Source organism: Dromiciops gliroides, chromosome 2, assembly GCF_019393635.1.
Source record: "Dromiciops gliroides isolate mDroGli1 chromosome 2, mDroGli1.pri, whole genome shotgun sequence".
Classification (NCBI taxonomy): domain Eukaryota; kingdom Metazoa; phylum Chordata; class Mammalia; order Microbiotheria; family Microbiotheriidae; genus Dromiciops; species Dromiciops gliroides.
In genome coordinates, this window is record NC_057862.1 from 79404641 (window position 1) to 79423214 (window position 18574).

General features: G+C 39.9%; 1 protein-coding gene and 1 pseudogene across 2 annotated transcripts in view; both read right to left on the reverse strand.

The window, feature by feature from the left end:
- TBC1D12 (TBC1 domain family member 12) overlaps positions 1–18574 on the reverse strand; it is a 124506-nt gene that overhangs the window by 76504 nt on the left and 29428 nt on the right. The window lies entirely within an intron of this gene.
- Positions 3447–4334, reverse strand: LOC122740545 (annotated as a pseudogene).

Here is an 18574-nt window from a genome sequence, read left to right on the forward strand (position 1 = left end):
AAGTCTCTGTTCTCAAGAAGCTCACAGTCAAATGGAGGAGACAACATGCAAACAGCTACGCACAAAAAAGCTCCAGATAGAATAAATGGTAGATAATATCAGAGAGAAGTTAATGAGGACCAGGAAAGCTTCTTGAAGGTAAAGTTTTAGCTGAGACTTAAAGGAAACCAAGAAAGCCAAAGCCAAGAGGTAGAAATAAGGAGGAAGAAAATTCCAGCCATGGGGCAGAGTAAGAGCCAGTAAAAATGCACAGAATCTGTAGATGTCATGCCCTAACATGTGAAGGGGAAGAAAGCCTAAGAAGAATAGAGAAATAGGAAGGGTCCAAGTTATGAAGGACTTTAAACTCCTAACACAGGATTTTGGTTTTGATCTTGGATATGAAAGGGAACCCCCTGGAGCTGAATGGGGGGGGGGGGCATTGAAGATAAATGTGACAGTTGAGTGAAGGACAGACCGTGTTGTGGGGACAGACTTGAACCAGGAAGACTAACCACGATGGAGAGCTTGCAATGGTCCACACGTGAGGTGACAAAGAATCTGCACCACACTGGAGACAACAGTGTCAGGGGAGATAAAGGGGCATGTATGAAAGTTGCTACAAACATAAAAACAAAAGAACTTGGGAAGGGGGGGGGGGGAAGAGGCCTAGGGATGGTGGTTTCCTTGATATTAAGAGGAAAGTTAGGAAGACGGGAGGATTTTAGGGGAAAGATAATGAGTTCAGTTTTAGACATGCTGAGTTTAAGATATCTATGAGAAACCCAGTTCAAGATGTCCATCAGGTCATTAGAAATGCAAACTCAAGGTCAGGAGAAAGGTCAGGGCTGGATAAATAGATTTAAGAATCACTTTCATGGAGAGGATCATTTAATCCATGGCAGCTGATGAGATCATGACATAAAATAGTATAGAGAAAGAAAAAATTAATAAAATTGTTTCTGGAAGACTCAAGCCTAAAAATGCAAAGTACAGTATTGGTATTAATAGTTTTTCTTTGACATAAGCATACTAAAGGAGAAAAGGAAAAAGTGGTATGAAAATGTTTCTCTATCTAGTATAAGAAACATGTAATGAGAGGGCAGCTAGGTAGCTCAGTGGATGGAACACCGGCCCTGGATTCAGGAGGACCTGAGTTCAAATCCGGCCTCAGACACTTGACACTTACTAGCTGTGTGAGCCTGAGCAAGTCACTTAACCCTCACTGCCCTTCAAAAAAAAAGAAAAGAAAAGAAATATGTAACGATCTAACTTCCCCAGAGCTCTATCAAAAGGTGGGGGCTTCACTTGTTCCTAGTGTTAGAGCTGGAAGGGCCCTCAGAAGTTATCTAAGCCAACCTCTCATTTTCCAGATTAAAACATAGATTGTTACTGTTCTGCTCCCATCTTTCTCCAATTTCGTTTCATATCATACACTACTTTTTCCATATCTTCTGCTCCATTTCCAGCATCACTAGGGGCAGGGGAGACAGTAATACTATATGATATAAATGATTATCAGTTTGGTTGTCTATCTGCTAAGACTCATTAAAAAATATAAAACTCAATGAGAACCAAAAACTTTGCTTTACTATGGAAGTTTTTCATTATTAGTTTTCAGAACAGTTTTCCTAATAAAACAGTGTAATCTCAATTGCTTGGGTAACTTAAAACTAGATAAATCCTCTGGCATATTCTGCAAATCAAAGCTTATAAATCCCATAAATAGAGATAAAATCTGTTACTGTAGACAATTATTTACTCTCTAAAACTGAATATTCAAGCTACCAATACCAATATTGATTCTCTTAATTGAAAAAAAAATTGTATAATGTCTGCAAATGGGTAGCTAGGTGGTGGAGTAGATAGAGCACTGGCCCTAGAGTCAGGAGGACCTGAGTTCAAATCCAGTCTCAGACACTTAACACTAGCTGTGTAACCCTGGGCAAGTCACTTAACCCCAATTGCCTCACAAAACAAAACAAAACAAAAACAAAAACAAAAAGTATCTGCATCTATACATCTTTTTTAATCAGGTAAATTCTCCCATTACTTGGAAAGAAAAAGTCAATATATCGGGGCGGCTAGATAGCACAGTGGATAAAGCACCGGCCCTGGATTCAAGAGTACCTGAGTTCAAATCCGGCCTCAGACACTTGACACTTACTAGCTGTGTGACCCTGGGCAAGTCACTTAAACCCCATTGCCCCGCAAAAAAAAAAAAAAAAAAAAAAAAAAAGTCAATATATCTAAAGCCATTTTGTTTCCAAACAAGAAAGGAGCTAACATCACATTAAAAAGCAAAATGAGTCAAAGAATCAGAAAAATACAACCTATTATCAAACTTTGTTTCAATGGAAGTTGGAGCTGAGTTGATGCACATGTTTCCTGGACTCCCTTAGGAACAAATAATGGGAAAGCCCAGGGAAAAAATGCATTATCTAGTGTTCATAAAATGTTACAGTTGATTACTCCAAATTTCTTTTTTGTTTGTTTTGTGTTTTTTTTTTTGCAGGGCAATGAGGGTTAAGTGACTTGCCCAGGGTCACACAGCTAGTAAGTGTCAAGTGTCTGAGGCTGGATTTGAACTCAGGTCCTCCTGAATCCAAGGCCAGCGCTTTATCCACTGCGCCACCTAGCTGCCCCGATTACTCCAAATTTCTAACGGGTGTCCCATCGCACTCTACTATGAGAACCAGTCTGGAAGGGTCTGAAGTTGTAGTGAAAGTGACAAGAAACATTACTTTTTTTTGAGGCCGCTAGGTGGTGCCACAGTGCACAGAGAGCTGGGCCTGGAGTCAGGAAGACCTGAGTTCAAACAGGGTGATGCTGTGCCTAGAGCACTGAGCTTGAGATCAGAAGACTCAGTTTCTTGTATTAAAATCTGGCCTCAGACACTTACTAGCTGTGTGACCCTGGGCAAGTCCCTTAACCCTGTTTGCCTTAATTTCCTCATCTGTAAAATAAGTTGGAGAAGGAAATGGCAAACTGCTCCAGTATCTTTGCCAAGAAAATCCCAAATAGGGTCATGAAGACTGAGAGACAACTGAAAGAACTGAACAACACTTAATAGCTCTAGGACCCTGGACAAATCACTTAACCTTTATTTCCTCAACTGTAAAAGCACCTACACCTCCCAGGACCGTTGTGAGAATCAACTGAAATAATATTTGTAAAGCACCAGCACAGTGCCAGACACACAGTAAGTTCTACATAAACCTCTATTTCCTTCCCAAACCTGTTCCTTTTCATCTAAAAAAGATTTTCTCATAGTTTGCATAAAAATATTTTTACCAGATTTAATTTTTAGAGCAAGAACTTTCAGTATCAGACTAGAACCTACTTTTACTGTTATTACTCCTAAAATAATATCCAATTAAGTTACCTTGATTTTTTTTTTAAAGAAATCAAGATTTATTTTCCTTTAAGAATCTTTTCCTTCTCTATTAGAGCACCAGGGATAAAATTTAGGACCACTCTGCGGCAGTCCCTACCCACTCAGTGGCCTGAGCAGTAGGAGCCGCAGACCAGTCCTCAGTAGCAGGCTGAGCACTCCAGTCCTCAGTAGGGAACTGCTGAATGGGCACAGGTGGCACCTGTACTCCCTCAGACCAATCAGCCACCTCTGGTTGAGCAGCAGTGAATTCTGGGGCAGGGGCAGTCCATTCACCCTGAAATTCCTCCTGTGTCACTGCCTTCTCAGCTGCGGCCTGCTCTTCCTTCTCAGTCTCCTCTGGATCCCTGTAGAAGTAAAGATCAGGCATTGCTTCCCACGGGTGTTCACGGGAGATAGAACCACGCATATAAAGGGCTTCATGGGCCAGTATTCACCACATCAGACCCACGGAGTGAGCTCCCTTGTTGTTGCATGGAATGGCAATGTCCACACAGCGCAGTGGAGAATCTGTGTTGCACAATGCAATGGTTGGGAGGTTAACATACGATGCTTCAGTCAAAGGCTGGTGATCTGCCCGAGGATCAGTGACCATCAAAAGGAGAGGTTCCTAGAAAGCTGCCTGAATCTGGTTAGTGAAGGTGCCAGGGGTGAAACATCCAGCAACAGGTGTAGCGCCAGAGGCAACAGCAAATTTCAGAACAGCTCGCTGGCTAGTGTTCCTGGATGAGATGACACTAACATCAGCAGGGTTTTCAATGGCAACAATGGCATGAGCAGCGACCAGAAGCTTTTCCCAAGTTCTCTTCAAATGAATGATGTAGATGCCATCATTCTTCCTTTTGTAGATGTACTGTTCCATCTGGAAGTCCAAATTAGTGCCACCCAAATGAGTTCCTGCAATGAGGAATTTGAGGACATCCTCTTCCTTCATTTGCAAGACATCCAGGGCTCCGGACATTGTGGAAGTTTCCCTTTAAAGTTACAACGGAAACCGAGTACAACGTCATATGGATCCCTCTTCTGGGTAGTGCGGAAAGGGCAAGTTACCTTGATTTTTACAAAGATCTGTATCTATATCTATATATATGACTATGTCACAGATATAATGTTTGAAAAACACATATCAAGATTTTCATCCTTTGACTTCAGAGAACTGAGCTGGTGCCTATATGGAGCATTTAGAACTTGGTCAGACATTCAAGACACCAAGGTCATCCAGTGCATCCCGGGGCATCACCAGTCATCTTGACTTTTGTCTTGCCATTGGACTTTGATGACTCTGGAGGAGTGAGGCTGAGGACTTTGCTCAACTCTTCCTCATCATGCATGAATCAAAACTTCACTTGTGATGTCACTGGTCCCCTTAGAAAATGCAGGACAAACAACACGGAGGAATGAGAATACTCCTTGTTCCCCACTGCCACTTCAAGACTCTTTCTCTACCATTAACATTCAGTAACTGCTCCTCCTTTGAGATTCATTCAGTCCATGTTTATTACCCAAACAAGAATATGGTGGATGTTATCTACCTAGCTCCAAAAAACTCTCCTTCATTCCTCAAATGAGTTTAGTACTTGGATTACGGTCTTTTTCCTTACTCACAGACTCATAATAGAGGACATACACACACTTCATCCAACAGCATAACCTCAACTTACTCATTTCCCACCAAGTCAGCTACACACGAAGATGGTCACACCCTTGATCCTGCCATCACACACAAGTGTTCTACTTCCATTTTCATGAACTGTGAAATTCCTTTAACTGATCATAAATCTGTTGTCATTCCACTTCTCTCTCTACCTTCCAACCTCTATCCCTATTCTTTTTCTTCCCTTCTCCATCTTGACCCCTGGATAAACCAGTTAAACTCTACACTATGCTCTTAATTTCATTTTCCCCTCATCCTGTCACCTATCTTGTCCTGCCAAGCTTCAGCCTTGGATTACTCCCATCATCTGCTACTATTGCTTCTACTCATTTGCTAGTGAAGCTAGAGAAACTGACAAAACCTTACAGACTGGATCCATTACAAACTTATGCTACAAACAATCCTTTTATACTTCCCATATCAGTTCATTATCCCACTCACTACAGAGGCTTTTCCAAATCTTTTTGTTTCTCCTCAAGCCTTTCTTGTCTCTCCCTTCCCTCCAGCTCTCAGTACACAGCTTTGCCTCATATTTCACTGAAAGAACTAAAAGCCATTTGCAAAATGCTCCTTCTTCTCTCCTCTTCATCTCACATCACCCAGACTTTCCCTCTATCTCCTCTTTTACCTTTCTCTCACATGAAAACATGGCCCTTTTCCTTGGCAAGGCAAAATCCTCTTCATGCAGAAGTGCTATTATTCCATCCCATCTTCTCCAGCATATTCATGATTATGTTGAACCATCTATCCATCCTTGGCATAAATCCAACTTGGTCATGATGAATGATTCCTGGATAAATTTCTATAGTGTAATTAATATTTCATTTAAAATTTTTCCAGTCAATATTCATTAATAATATTGATCTATAGTTCTTCTAGACACTTGACACTTAATTAGCTGTGTGACTGTGGACAAAGTCACTTAACCCCAAATGCCTCACCAAAAAAAAAAGGGGAGGGGAAGCAACTACAAGATGAAGAAACTGAGGCAGTGAATACAGACTACTCATTCTAGGCATCTGCCAGTAAAAGGAGGAGAAATATACACTTAGCTACATGTGCTGGCAGAGTTTAAGGGGACAGTCTTTGTTTTTGCTTTTTGTTGTTGTTGTTTTTTGTTTTTGTTGTTTTGTGGGGCAGTGGGGGTTAAGTGACTTTCCCAGGGTCACACAGCTAGTTAAGTGTCAAGTATCTGAGGCTGGATTTGAACTCAGGTCCTCCTGAATTCAGGACTGGTGCTTTATCCACTGCACCACCTAGCTGCCCCGTTTTTGCTTTTTTAAAAAAATAAGGTTAAGTAGGGCATATTTGTAGGAAGCAGGAAAGGAAGCAACTGCTAAGGGGGCTCCCAAATTATCAAGCTCTCAAAAGAGAGAGGAGGAGCCTCAAGGTCCTAAATAGAAAGGTTGACCTTGTCAAGGAGAATGGTCACCTCTTCAAGAGACTAAAGCAAAAGAAAGAATCAGGAGCATAGAAATTCTGAGTGTAGAAGTAAAGGAAATTCATGTCATGTTTAAGAAATATAATGCAGGGAGACCTGGACTCTAAACCTAGCTCTGCAATTAGTTATGTGACCTTGGGAAAGTCGAAATCTCTTTGAGTTTGTTTCTTAATCTTTAAAATAAAGTGACTGGACTAGATGATCTCTTGGTTCTTCCAGATCTAATCTCTGGTTCTGATAACAGCAGCCAAGAACCAAGAGTACATGAAAGTCTCCACTCCTACCCAGGTACTGCCATATACCAGTGGGGGAAAAAAAAAATCACACAAACATTCTTAACTGGGTCCATTTCTAATTGGATACAATTTTATGTTACATAATCTCAAATGGACCTCACACTTTGATGTTGCACATCAAAGTTTTACACTTCAATGATTTGAATGGATTTCACTCCCTATCTCAGCACCTGTTTTGAACCTTATCTCATCCATCCATTAGCAGCTCTCTCTTCTCCCTAAAATCAATATCCAAATTGCCTCTCCTCCTTCTTACAAACTCCAACCCCTGTCTTATCTGTGCCCTTAATCCTATCCCTCTGTCTCTTCTACAAGAGTGAGCACTTCAACCATGCTCTCTTTAATTCTCTCTATATCCACCAACTCCTTTCTACCACTTCCAAATATGCTCAGATCTCCTCCATTCTGACTTAAAAACAAAACAAACCAAAAAACCCCTCTCACCTAACCATACCATTCCTTCAATCCAGTCCTGTGTCACCTCTTTCCTATCACAGCCAAACTCCTATTGTCCAAATGTGCTGCCTCTATTTTTTCACTTCCCACTCTTCAAACTCTGCAATCTAGCTTCAGACCTCATCACTCAACTGAAACTTCTCTCTTATGATCTCTTCTTCTCTCACGATCTCTGAATTGGTAGATGCAATGTTTTCCTTCCTCAGATCTATTTCCTGTCCTCTTCACAGCATGGCAACCATTTACTATCTTCACTTAACTAGACATTTTCCCCTAGTTGTCTGCTGGCCCTTTCTTAATCTCCTTTGCTGGATTATCAACTTGTCCACCTGCTACAAATGAGCATGTCCCCAAAATTATTTCTGGGGCCCTCAATTTCTCTTTACATACTGCTTTGGTGATCTTAGCTTCCTTGGGTTCAACTGTGTATCTTAGCCTCAATGTCTCTCCTGAACTCCTGACCTATACCAACACATGACTATTGGACATCTCCAACTGGCTATCCCATAGGTTTCTCAAACTTAGAATGCCCCAAACAGAAATCATTTCCCTCCCTAAATCTAAAGTTCCCTATTTCTGTGAAGGTATCACCATTTTTTTCAGTCATGCAGAGTAGCTACGTCTAAGTTGTCCACTGTAATTCTTCATTCTTCTTTACCTCTCATATCCAGTTAGCTGTCATTGGGAAACGTCTGAGCAAGTCTGCTCCCATTCCCCCAGATCTCCACTCACCCCCAAATCATCTCAGGGACCAAGAAGGCACCTCTCTGTGGGCAGGATCTATATTCTGGGACAGTGACTGGGAAGATCCTCACTCCCTTTTTCATTATAGACAAGGATAAGCCACCTTAGTGTTTCCCATAATTGATCATTCTCACTCAACCCACATATCTAATCGATTTTGTCATTTCTACATCCATAACATATCTCTTATATGCTCTCTTCTCTCTACTCTTAGAGAAACCACCATAGTTGAGTCCTTAACACCTCTCATCTGGACTAATGCAACAGCCTCCTAAATGGCCTCCCTACCTCAAGTCTTTCCCCTCTACAATTCATCCTCCACCCAGCTGTCAAAGTGATGTTACTAGAGCACAGATGTGCCCATATCACCCCTCAATTCAAAAAACTCTAGCGGATCTCAGCTGATTGTAGGAGTAATATTAATCATTGGATTTTCTATGTTTCTGATCCAACCTTTCTGGAGAGCAACTTGGAACTATGCCCCAAAAGCTATAAAACCGTGCATGCCCTTTGACCCAGACATACCACTGCTAGGTCTAAATACCAAAGAGATCATAAAAAAAGGAAAAGGACCGACATGTACAAAAATATTTATAGAAGCCCTTTTTGTGGTGGCAAAGAATTAGAAACTGAGGGGACGCTCATCTATTGGGGAATAGCTGAACAAGTTGTAGTATATGAATGTAAATGGAATACTATCATACTGTAAGAATTAATGAGCAGGCAGATTTCAAAAAAATCTGGACTTACATGAACTGATGCTGAGTGAAGTCAAAAGAACACTGTACACAGTAATAGCAACACTCTGTAATGATCAACTATAATTGACTAGTTCTTCTCAGCAACACAATGATCCAAGACAATTCCACAAGACTCATGATTGAAAATACTTTTCACATCCAGAAAAAGAAGTATGGAGTCTGAATACAGATTGAAGCATACTATTTTCATTTTTTTGTGGCTCTTCACTTCTGTTCTGTTTCTTCTTTCACAACATGACTAATATGAAAATATGTTTAATGTATTTTTAATATATGTTTAATCCATGTCATATATAACCTATGTCATATATGCATATGTATAGCCTATGTCAGATTGCTTGCTGTTTTGGGGAGGGGGAATAGGAGGAAGGGAGAAAAATGCGGAATTTAAAATCTTATAAAAATGAATGTTGGGGCAGCTAGGTGGCGCAGTGGATAGAGCACCGGCCCTAGAGTCAGAAGTACCTGGGTTCAAATCTGGCCTCAGACACTTGACACTTACTAGCTGTGTGACCCTGGGCAAGTCACTTGACCCCAATTGCCTCACTTAAAAAAAAAATGTTGAAAATCTTTACATGTAATTGGAAAAAATTTTAAAAACCTATTTACTCAAAAATAAATGAATTTTCTATGCTTCATAAATTTTATAAAGTACCTTATAAAGTACAATAGAATATCATGTAAGTGACAAATAATTAAATATTCATATATTGAGGATGCATGCTCAAATTTTTTTTCCTGACAGTATGTAAGATCAAAAAAGTCTGGAGATCACTGGTATGGAGAATTCCTTGTGAGGAAACTCTACCAATGCAGACTGAAACCTCCTCTTAAAAAGCAACCTTTAATTCAGCTTGAAGATACTAAATTACTTGCCCAGGATGACAAAGTCCACATGTGACAGAGGTGGGAGCTGAAGTCAAGTCTTCCTGACACCAGAAGCCCTCTACTCACTGTTCTATGCTGCACTCCCTCAGAAATTATTTCTATTTTGCATTGGATTTTTCTACGTACATATTATTTCCCCAAATAAAGTGTAAGCTCCCCCAAGACAAAAACTGTTTCATTTTTGTCTTTTGTGTCCTTGGCACCCAACACAGTGCTAAGCATATAACAGGTCCAAAATGAATGGTTGTTAACTACCAATAGTAGTGATCAGATGCTCTTGCCACCTCTTCTTAATCTCTTCTGCTCCTGTTAAATCTCTACCATTTTTGTCCTTTATATGCCCATTTTTGCATTAAATATTTCCTTGATAGATCTAATTTTCTTGAAGAGATCTCTCCCATTCTATTGGTTTCTTCTTTTTCTTTGCATTACTCATTTAAGAAAACTTTCTTATTTCTCCTTGCTCTTCTCTGAAATTCTGCATTCAGGTGGGTATATTCTTTCCTTTCACCTTTCCCTTTCCCTTTTCTTATTTCCTCAGCTATTTGTAAGCCTCATCAGACTGCCATTTTGCTTTCTTGCTCTTCTTTTTCTCTGGGATGTTTTTTTTGTTGCTGCCTCCTATACAACATTGCAAACCTCTAGCCACAGTTCTCCAGACACTCTACCAGATCTAATCCCTTAAAATCTATTCATCACTTACACTTCATTTTCATACAGTGGTCTGATGGTTTTTACTATCTTCAATTTAAATCTGAATTTGCAAAAAAGGAGCTCGTGATCTGAGCCACAGTCAGCTCCAGGTCTTGTTGTAACTGACTATATAGAGTTTCTCCACCTTTGGCTAATTTCTGTATTGAGCACCTGGGGATATCCATGTGTAACATCACCTTTTGGGTTGTTGGAAAAGAGTGTTTCATTCAGCTGAAGCTTAAATACTTTGGCTTACATAACGAGAAGACAGGAGTCATTGCAGAAGACCCCGATGTTGGGAAAGATTGAAGGCAAAAGGAAAAGGGGACAGCAGAGGATGAAACGGATACATAGTGTCATGGAAACAATGAACATGAACTTGGAAAGACTTCAAGAAATAGTGGAGGAGGGGGCAGCTAGGTGGCACTGTGGATTAGAGCCCTGGACCTGGATTCAGGAAGACCTGAATTCAAATCCGGCCTCAGACACTTAACACTTACTAGCTGTGTGACCCTGGGCAAGTCACTTAACCCCAATTGCCTCACCAAGAAAAAAGGGGAAAAAAAGAAATAATGGAGGATGGAAGGGTCTGGTGTGCTATGGTCTTTGGGGTCATGAAGACCCAGACATGACTGAATTGAACAAAAAAAGTGATCAGATCTCCTCAGTTTTCTATACAGAATCCCAGTTCTATCCTCAAGTCTTCTTATCAAATAAGAAAACACATGTAAGATGCTTTGTAAACCTTAAAGCATAAATAAATAAATATAAATATATAAATGCTAGCTAAAATTATCGTTATTTTTGATCCAAGACAGTGTCAAAGACTTATGGTGGAAAATGCTCACCACATTCAGAAAAAGAACTATGGAGTCTGACTGCAGACTGAAGCATACTATTTTCACTTTTTGTCATTGCTTTTTTGTTATTCTTTTTTATTCTTTCTTCCGGGTTTGTTTGGGTTTTTTTTTCCCGTTTTGTTCTGATTAACGTGGAAATGTTTAACAAGATAGTAATGTATAACCTATATCAAATTGCTTGCTGGCCTCGGGAGAGGGGAGGGAAGGGGCAGTGGGAGAAAAATTTGGAACTCAAAAAATATCTTTGCATGTAATTGAGAAAAATTTACAAATTACAAATTAAAATTATCATTATTTTGTCATCCTATATTTTTCTCTTGGCACCTCACCCATAGTTCCATTTATTACCTCTATGCAAATGATCTTCAAATCTCCATATTTTTCCTAAAACTTTCCCCTGAGCTTCAACCCTACACTTCCAACCACTTCAAGGCATCTTCATTTGGGTATCCTGCCATCACCTCAAAATCAACGTCCATAGTTGAAGGTTGTCATCTTCTGTTCTGTGTTTGTCTTTGTATTCCAAGTGACAAGCACACAGCAATTGATTAATAAATGTTTGTCCCTTCCTCCTTTATAACAGTTGTGAAAATTTTTGTTTAGCACAGGTCTCTTTTGTTTTATTTCTCACTTGATAATAATAATTCCATGGGATGTTAAGGTTTTCTGTTATATCTTTCAAGAAATCTCCTATAATTTTGATATGCATAGAAGACACTTTTCTTGTGATAATGTATGGCTCCAAGTCATAGAATACTGGAGAACTTAAGATTTTTTTTGTTGCTGCCTCCTATACAACATTGCAGCGGGTCTGATGGTAATATGCAAGAGTTGATGAAGAAGACAGAAAGATGAAAATCATCTAAAAGACAAGAGAGGGTACATCAATCAGGCTACAACACAATGCAAAGACTGAAAAAGGTACCGAGAAACTATATTAGTTATACTTTTACAGGGAGTCACTGGCTTCCCAGGATTCATCATCTTCTAGGAATCATTATGTCTGACACTTGAAGCAGAATGTATACAAATGTATTATGTAGCCCAGTCAAGGAGCTTCCTGACATAAGTGTGATTCATGCTTTTCCCAGACTCCTAGCCTCAATCTGTCCCCTCCGGTCCTATTCCTCCAGGGGAAGGCTCAGATCCAGTGTAGCTACTACCTCTTGGGAAGTTGTTGGCATTCTAATTCTAGCATATAGGCTGGATTATCTGGGTGAGCACCACAATGCCATCATAAAAAATGAGTAAAAGGAAAAGGCAGTATGCTCCAGGGTGCAAGATTAATGGACTGTTATTGGTGGGGCTGTGAAATGGTCCAGTCATTCTGGAAAGCAATTTCAAATTATGTCCCCAAAGTAACTAAACCATGCTTACCCTTTAAACCATTATACCACTATATAGCCCAGCATTCTACCCACTGTGCTAACTGCCTCCCACCCCCAGCCCACCCCCCACCCCCATATACTGCTATTGATCAGTTGTTTTCAGTTATGTCTGACTCTTTGTGACCCCATTTGGGGTTTTCTTGGCAAAGATACTGAAGTGGTTTGCCATTTCCTTCTCCAGCTCATTTTATAGATGAAGAAATTGAGGCAAACAGGGTTAAGTGACTTGCATAGGGTCAAATAGCTAGCAAGTGTCTGAAGCATGAACTCATGAAGTTGTCTTCCTGACTCCAGGCCCGAGTCTATCCATTCCACCACCTACCTCCTTATGACCAAGAAGTGGAGAGAACAACATTTCCAAATGCTGTCCCTACCCTGGGTATTTTGCCAAACTTATTCTTTGTTACAGGGAAGGTTCAATCTGGAATAAAGAGTAGGGTAGAAGGACAGGAGCTTCCTTCAAAAATAACTATAATATAAAGACAAAAATATCAATAAAAACATATTTTAAAATCTTTTTAAATAGCTACTTTTATTGGTATATGTACCTGTAAGGGCTAAAATTCTAGCTATACTGTCTAAAATATCTAATGAGTGGTCGCCAATAAATTATAAGCTTTAGCAAGAGTTAGACTTTTAAGCATTTATTAAGGAGAATAAGAATTTGGTGAAGAGAAAGAGAAAGGCCTAGCTTCATCTATTAGAGGGAGAGAGAATTCCTAGCGCCGCTCTCCGCCAGAGTCCACAGGAAAGAGAGTCAGAGCACCAGGCTCCCCCTTCTTCCTCCCACAAGCAAACGTCACTTCCTGACGCCAAAGAAAAGACGCATGATCTTGCCCTCAGAGACCTTCACCTCATGGTGGAGCTTTTCTACAGTAAGTCTCCAGCAGATGGCGTCATTCCAATCGTTACATAACCCACCTCTCACCTCATTCCAACGAATCTTTATTCATATTGAAAGGATGTATTTCTAGTAAGATGTCTTCTATATGCTCTTTATTAATCCATCTCATTGAGGGATAGTGAGAAGTTTTTTGCCAGTAAAAAAAGTAGTCCTTGAACACCCAGAAACAAGGGGAAAGGGTGCTGATTTAAGAATTAGAGGTCTAGGTTCTGCCACTTACTTATGGAAATCATTAACCTCTTTTCACCAATACTCATTTGGTTTCATTATCTGTAAAATGAAGGAGTTCAACTAAGGTTCCTCACATCTCTAAATTCTATTAAATGAACAAAGAGAGAAAACCGAGGGAATATACCTATTTCAATGAGATCAGAACATTTGCCTTGTGGAAGGAAAGAAGGCTTTGACTATCAAGTGATGTTTTTAAAAGGCCAGTTTTTTCACAAGAAAGCTAAGAAACTTGCAAAAAGTAGAAGACAAAAAAAAAGAAAAAGAAAGGAGAAAGATGGATGGGCCAGAAGCACAGAAGTGAGTGATTACATAGTGAGGCTGACAGGGGGCAAGCAGTCACCCACAGTAGGACCAAGACGAGAAATGTCCTAGAAGGGATGAATGAGATCTATTCTGTCTCTTTACCTTATATATGAGAATGAGGCCCCAAAAGAACAAGTTACTTGCTCAAGGTGACACACTATTGAATAGCAGAGCCAACACTGGAATTCACGTTGTAGTTTTCTTTTCACTCACACTTTGCTATTTTCTTACCAACTAAGAAGACTCCTAAGGTTCAGAATTACCATTGTTTTCAATAGTAGCCCATCAGGGATGATATTTTGCATAGCAAAACAGTTTAAAATGCAGAAAGAGACATACATTTTTGGACATAGTCAATAAAGGTATTTGTTTTGCTTGACTATGCATATTTGTTGCAAGGGTTTTTGTTTTTTTCCTTTTTCAATTGGAGGGGGAAAGATAAAAGGAAGAAAAAATACATATTTGTTAATTGGAAAAAATTAATCTTTATTTTCCCCTTAAAGTTAGAGAAGTACGGAGGTAACGTGCAAGAGTTTATGAAGACAGAAAATGAGCCAGCTCTACAGAACCTGAGGAGGATGAGGAAAGAAGGAAAAGTCAAGGGAAGAAGAAAGAGAACAATCCATCATCTTATAGACACAGTGTTCAATAACCCTCAAGAGAAACATCACCATCCCTGCAAAAGCAAAATCTACCAACCAGCAGCAGCTCCATAATGTGGACCTACGGACTGTTTTAGATTGGGGGAGGAGGAGGAGGGGAGAAAAGATAGAAAAAGCCACCTTTAGGTCTCAACATCCCTTAAGGTTATCACCTATCAGAGCTCTGTGGCCTTTAAAGTACCTAGACCCTGGAAGTCTAATGGTAGTGTTGCCCTGAAGCCAACTTAACCTGTCTTTTTGAATTGCCATGTTTTCCAGATACACTAGACCTGAACAAATAGAGAAACCCTCCCACGCACCCCCTCCTTCATCCCAGCCTTGTGACATAATTTGTTATTTGCACCTTTAACTAGACTCTCATAGTGTGTACTTGAGGATCAAACCAATCTGCACCAGACTAATAAACTGTGCTGGTGAGACCCTTGTAGATAAGCAGACCAGCATATATTAATCTAGCAGTTCCCAAGGGAAAAGAATGAGGCTTTTGCCATCCTATTTAACTCATTCCCCCTCCCTTTCTTTTGCCTTTCTCCTCCCCTTCAGGTGGGGATTAATCCCTTCCACCTCCCATGCCACACCTATTTGGAAGGGGACTGCCATCCAATGTTCCTCCCTCCCCTTGTTGCAACTCATAAATATGTGAGTTTCTGCCTGAATTATGAACTCCTTTGTACTTGGTATAGGAGTTCCACATGCATTCATTTCTCTTGTAATAAATCCAGTTTCAACATGTCTCATGGACTCATAATTTTTTTCTTTTTGTGAATAGCATCACCTCGCCATGCTGACAGCACAGTATCCATATGGTGACCACTCTTTTGCTGTAGCATTTGCTCTGAGAAAGCAGGGTTATTATCTGATAATATTTTTAACCTCTAGTGAGCCAAAAAACAATAGAGCACCTGATGGTGAGAATAAGAAGAATGTAACATTAACAATTATGACTTGTGCAGAAGAAGCAGCATTAAAGCTATAATCAGGGAAATAATGATTGAAAAAAACTGTGGACTAGCCACAGAATGAGAGCATAGAACAACAGATGGACAGCATGCACTATAAGACAGAGTACTGGACTTGAAATCAGGAAGATAGGTTCAAATCCTGACTCAGACACACTAGCTTTTTGACCATGGGCAAGTCACTGAACCTTTCTTGATCTTTGTTATTCATATGTAAAATGGAGGACTGAACCCAATGGCCCTGAAAGTCCCTGGCAGCCCTAAATATGAGCCATTCTGTGACATGATGGTAGCCTGCACCGCATTACTACAATGAAATGTTACCCAAACTGGCCGGGGTCTCAGAGCCTCTCTGGATGATTTTCCAGAGGGCAGAATGAAGGACTGCACCAACACTAGGTGCACATCTTGGCTCTGAGACACTTTGGTGCTCGGTATACCAGAGGAGGGAGGACTTCCCATGAGACTCAGCAAGTGTCAAGAGTCAGAAAACCATCAAGTAACTGGGAAATCACAGCTAACCTCACTGATCAACCAGTGGGGAAGCGTTGAAATAGAAGATTAAATATAAGCTTAAGAGCATGTTATGGAGGCAGTAATCATAGATACTTTTTTGCATGTGGTTAAAAAGTGAGTGGTCGGGGCTGCTAGGTGGTGCAATGGATAAAGCACTGGCCCTGGATTCAGGAGGACCTGAGTTCAAATCCAGCCTCAGACACTTGACACGGACTAGCTGTGTGACCCTGGGCAAGTCACTTAACTCTCATTCCCTGCCAAAAAAAAAGAAAAAAAAAAGAAAATTCCTTAAAAGTGAGTGGTCACTGAGAGCCCATTTATTATACACTTATTATATAAAAGGCAGTGTCCTAGACACTAAGGAGGAAATTTACTGTTAAATTATACAGCAAAGATAAAGCAACTTCAATGATATCAATAGGCTGGGACACCAAGAATCCAAAAGTAGGTTTAAAAAACCAAAACCATGAACTGACTCTCAATGACCCCGAACTCATTCATCACCATACCTCCCTACCTTCCCCACTACCAGAAACAAGACTGCAAAGACCCACAACAAAACCCAACTCCATACTCTGTCTGCCTCCCTCTTTCCAGTGCCATAGGAAACCAGGCTCCATTGCTCAGGCAGCAAGAGGCAACCACTGAAAGCAGGTGGCAGCCCCTCAGGAGCAAAAGGCTGCTGGGGGCTTCAACTCTATAGGACAAGTGTGGCAAAACCCTAAAGTGTCAGTGCCAAGGTAGATAACCTTATAACACCTGCACAGCAGTCCTCTGCACTGCCAATGCCAGGCCAGAGAACTGAGGAATAGAGAGAGTGTGGGGGGCTATGAAGCACCCCACTGAGCCTGTATAGACCTAGGCTGGTGAATCCTGAATTGCCCAGCATGGGAGGAGACTGAGATGCTTCGAAATCCAACCCCAAAGAAAACTACCATCAGAGAGAGCAGAATGAGAAAGTGAATAAGGGAAAATCAGGAAGGGGGAAAAAAAAAGATTGAAATTATCAAAAAGTGGGGCAGCTAGATGGCACAGTGGATAAAGCACCAGCCCTGGATTCAGGAGGACCTGAGTTCAAATCCGGCCTCAGAAACTGAACACTTACTAGCTGCGTGACCCTGGGCAAGTCACTTAACCCCAATTGCCTTACCAAAAAAAAAAAAAAAAAAGAAATTATCAAAAAGCTCAGGAAGAAGAAAACTCAAAGACATTGAATTTATGCAGATAAATCAACAGGGAAAATGATAACAGAAGGAAACATGGCCTCCAAATCTAGTAAACAAGTTCAAGCATCTCTAAATACTGCAAAACAAAGAAAAATGATCTAATACTTGTGAGAATATCAAACAACAACCTGAGTGGTTCAAAAGAGAAATGACAATTATGAAAGCAGAATTTATGGCCTGACAGCAAATAATAATGGACAGATTGGAAAAGTTGGAATCTGCAATGGCAAGTCTCACCTGAGAAACAAAAGAGAGAACAGTAGATTGGGGAATACAAATATATAGAAGTGAAGGACAATCTAGAAGAAAAAAAGCATAAGATAAAAATAACCTTAAAACAAAAAATTACATGAAATGAAAATATACTCACTATGCAAGCAAAATATATGATCTCAAAGACAATGCATAGAGACAACCTAAGGACTACATGTCTCCCAGAAGAACCTACCAAGACAAAAACACCTTAACGCCAGAATGAAGGAAATAATAAATAATAAAAATTAAATAATAAAATTGCCCAGAATTTCTTAACATAAGAAAATTTAAAACCAATTGAAAGGATTCACAAATCACCTCCTGGGAAAAAATGAAAGCTGCAAATTCCAAGGTACATACTAGTTAAATTTAACAATTCAATTCAGAAACGAGTTCTACAAATGATCAGGAGAAAGATCTTCAAATACAAAAGGAAAGGCAATTTGAATAATGGAAGACTGTTCCTTACCCACCAGAAAATGTAGGAATAAATGGAATGTCTTCTGAAGACCAAGAGAACTCAAGAGTAACCAACCTTGCAAATCTGACTTTAACCATAAATGAAAAAAGATGGACATTCAATAATAAAGATAATCGTTTGAAACAATATTTTGAAATATAGCAAATGTCAAACTATCAAGTAGTTGGGAAGTCATAGTTAACCTCACTATCAACCAGTGGGGCAGTGTTGAAATTGAAGAAGAATAATTTGAAAAATTTTTAGAAAGAAAGTGGCAAGGGTTTTTTATGAGGCAAAGATGAGGGGGAGTGTACATTACAAGTGGTTCAACCTGTGCCAAGAAACAGAAGTAGCTATGAGGTGTAATGATCAATATGAGGTACAACAAGGTTAGCTTCACTGAAATAAATATTACAGGAAGGGAATAATATAACATTAGAAAAGGTCAATGGAAGCCAAAATATGAAGAGCTTTAAACACTGCATTTTATCTACTACATTTTTG